Consider the following 4,121-nt stretch of genomic DNA (forward strand, 5'->3'; position numbering starts at 1 on the left):
TATAAAGCGTCGGGTCCACTACCTCTAATAACTGTAGATATTTAGGCGCCTGTATTGACATAGTTGAAAACATATCTTACCTATATAAAAGCCAGTGTGTGTTACGTCACGTTTGATTTATCGAACTAGGAAGAGTCATAGAAAACAAAATGCATTTATCCAGATAGAATAGTTCGATTACTGTCTTCCCATTACGACTTTAGTCACGAGAGTGCAAGGAGGCCGTGAGGGGTGTGTGTGCCGTGAAACCTTATAAGTGTAGTTAGTGTTAGTATAATAAGCCTAAAGTTAAGACGTATTGTGGGATCACGTAGCCTAGAGCCAGTTGTATGTAATATTTATCAAGAAAGTAAAAATATCGATTTAATTTTAAACTTAAATCGTTTCTGAGTTAAGTTATTTTCTGTTATATCACCAACGTTTTAAATAAAAAACAAACTTCTTTAATCAACGGAGACTCTAAATTAAGAAATCAACAAATTTTTTCCAGTTTTATTGTCTATACCTTTCCTTTTATACTTTCACTACATACATTTACAACAATATTAGGTTATACTTTTGTTGCTAAGCAACATGACATAAAACCCATTGTTGGAAGGTAGAGTTACCAAAACAAACTGGCATTTTTGTTCTATAATGGCTTCTACTTTTTCTTACATATCAATATAGCGTTGGGCCCGTTACCACCAATAACACAAATAGGGAAATATTTTATTCCCCCTAGCGGGTAAACTCGTACTTTGCGTATGAAGAGTGTTTAAACTTTAGGCCCAATTGTCGATTTTTATGTGGCTTTTAGGGTTTATATTGATATATAATGCTATTCATGTTATTTACAAGCCACGGAAAGGTAAATAATTAAATTGGTGTATTTCCTTGCTCGTATGTTTATGTTAGTGAAGTGATTGTCTTTAAAATTAATGTTATAAACGTCGTACTTTTGTACTCGTATATCGTATAGAACAATATACGTTAAACGTCATTTACTTTTTTACTCTTATAAACGTAAAACCATATCTGTACAATTAGCCAATAGGAATACTGAGTTTCCAGGTGAGCAAACACGCATGCATGTACACTGAGTGACACACATTATAGTTTTTATTACATAGATAGCGACAAATGAAGAGCAAAAACAAGCTAAAAAAGCTTTGATGGAAGAAAAGAAAAATGCAAAACAAAGACAAAAAATGTCTAATGAAAAGAAACAGGAATTGCGGGAGCAAAAAAGAATTTGTGAAGCGAAACGAAGACAAAAAATGTCTGATGCAAAGAAACAGGAATTGCGGGAGAAAAAAAGGGTTTCCGATGCAAAACGAAGACAAGGAATTTCTGTTGAAAAGAAACAGGAATTGCGGGAGAAAAAAAGGATTTCCTATGCAAAACGAAAAGAAGCAATGTCCGAAGAACAGAAAGAGAAAGTTCGGGAATGCCATCGAATATCTGAAAGATATCGAAGGCAGGCAATGTCCGAAGAACAGAAAGAGAGAGTTCGAGAATGCCATCGGATATCTGAAACATATCGAAGGCAGGCAATGTCTGAAGAACAAAGGGAAAAAGTCCGCGAGATTAATCGTATATCTCAAGCAGAGCGAAGGCAAGCAATGTCCCAAGAGCAGAAAGAAGTTCGGGACCGCCATCAGATATCTGAAACATATCGAAGGCGGGCAATGCCTACGTAACTAACCTTTTACGTAAGTAGTCTGTGCAAGTCACTTAAGAGTTAAGTTGCTTTAATTTAAATACACAACACTGCCTTTACATTTTATAAACTTTATGCATTCAAATACAAAATACCACAATAGAACAAATGTTTCGTAAGCTACGCTCGAGTTTTCCCCCTAGTGTTATAGTTATACTCTTACTAGTTTTAAACGTTTAGTTTTTCGGTTTTGTAGGTTGTTATGAACAGTAATATTGTTGATATTACCCAATTCGAAATTTTGTTTCGCAGTTGACCACTTTACACAGTTATTATATTTTTGATCTATGCATTAACGCTCTTGAACTTCAAGTAAGTATAACTAAAAACAAGTTATAAGTGTAAAATACCGCAAGTTTAATTTAAACAAAATTCATTAAAATTTCCCGAAATTTAGATTTAGAATTAGCACTAACGTGACAAAGTTAGTAAGTAGCAATTATATTTACAAGTTACAGTCGAATTGACGCTGTTTACGCCATATTGTTTTTAAAGTTAGGGACAGGTCTCTGACATACTGAGGACTAAATCATTTGTACAATAAACGATAAAGCATAATAGGATTTTATATCTTTCCTACTCTTAGAAACCATGAGGTCCATTAGTAATATTACTAATACTAATTGGCTGATGCCATATTGGGCTGTGTTACTCATTTTATGTATATATGCTGTAAGTGTAACAATGTAACTAACAACAGTAACAATAACATAGGGAGGAAATAGGTGATTATTATGCATTGTATTTTAATTCCAATCAGATTCGACGATTAAAACTCACAAGAATATTTGACTGGCCTTGTTAATAGATTGCATCTGTCTAGGAATCTTCTGAATGAGGTTTCAAGCAGTTAGCACTCATGAATATCTATACTAGCAACTTGAAAAATCATCCAAAAACTTACTATTTAAATGCTGTCCATTATAAACGCCTTTCAAGTATACTTTTTCTGTCTAAACCTTCTCTCAAGCAAAAGTAAATTGACATTATCATGTATTTTTTTATGAAAAAATGAAACTAATGCTTGTAATTAAAAATATTTTTATTGCTATACACAATTAAAAAAACAAGATAAATTATTCTTGACTTTGTTTAATACAAACTGGAATATATTATGAGACATTTCTATTAAGGTAAATTTAATAATGACCTATATCTTCAGAATGTATCTATTAGCTCAGTATTTCACTATTACCTTTACATCTTCATCAAGAACTATCGATATCCTACAATTCACTAACCCATTTGAAACTCCATCATTAGTTAAACAAATATTAATACGTGTCTAAACGATTCAGATCTATTAAAATAATATCTTACATTATTAATACTTTACAAATACTTTGGCAATTGTCTTGTAATTCACTCCTGAGGATGATGATGTAAAGTCGAAACATGTAGTCGTAAACTTTTTGAAGGCCATAGATAGGCCTAAATAAAATGTTTTTAATTGTGTACCAGTTTAACGTTGAACATTATTTATGATTTTAACTTTATACACAAGTGCCAAAATACTATAATTAGATAAGATCTTGACATATAATAAGATGTTATCTGATTGCGATATCCCACGTACAGGTCAATAAGTTCCTCGTATTTACATCTGCTTTGGTTACTTCATAAACAACATTCTTACAATAGCATCAATCATGTAGTTCATATTTATCTAAAGATACACAGAAGTGCTAATATTACTTTAAATAATTATACAAGTAATAATAATAACAATAATCAAATATAGAGTGTTCTTAGAAGTCAATAAAATCAAGTACAAACTTTTAATTCCGTCTCTTGATCCATTCAAGATCTAATTACAACCACGGCTCTTGTTTCTAAGTGTGGGTCTAAAATTTCTGGACTGTAGGTACTTTTAACACTCTGCAGTAGACTCATCAGATAGATAACCGAAAACAAATGTTCATAAAAGTAGAACTAAAGCCTGAAGTTTGACCTAAGTCTGCTAATTATTTATTATATATATATATATTACTTGTATGTTACTGAGTGTAATATTATAGTAACCATTTAATTTACTAGGAACACATTTTATCTTAATATACACAAATTCAAGTTATTATCAGAGTAAGTGCCATTTGTAATGTTTATCATACTATTGTCATAGGGGACAAGATAACTTATACGTAACATACCAAAAGTTTGTAATGTTGCTGCGACATAAACATGGGAAATCCCAGTGTAGGCTAAGTCCTTGAATCTGTACCAATACAGTTATTACTAATGTAAACATGGGAAATCCCAGTGTAGGCTAAGTCCTTGAATCTGTACCAGTACAGTTATTACTAATGTAAACATGGGAAATCCCAGTGTAGGCTAAGTCCTTGAATCTGTACCAGTACAGTTATTACTAATGTAAACATGGGAAATCCCAGTGTAGGCTAAATTCTTGACATAAACATGG

At 32.1% G+C, this 4,121-nt stretch overlaps 1 pseudogene; it reads left to right on the plus strand.

The window, feature by feature from the left end:
• The first annotated feature begins 719 nt into the window (after nucleotides 1–719).
• LOC106476894 overlaps nucleotides 720–4,121 on the plus strand; it is a 12,667-nt pseudogene continuing 9,265 nt past the window's right edge.

This window comes from Limulus polyphemus, unplaced genomic scaffold (assembly GCF_000517525.1).
Source record: "Limulus polyphemus unplaced genomic scaffold, Limulus_polyphemus-2.1.2 Scaffold12004, whole genome shotgun sequence".
In the NCBI taxonomy this organism is placed as follows: Eukaryota; Metazoa; Arthropoda; class Merostomata; order Xiphosura; family Limulidae; genus Limulus; species Limulus polyphemus.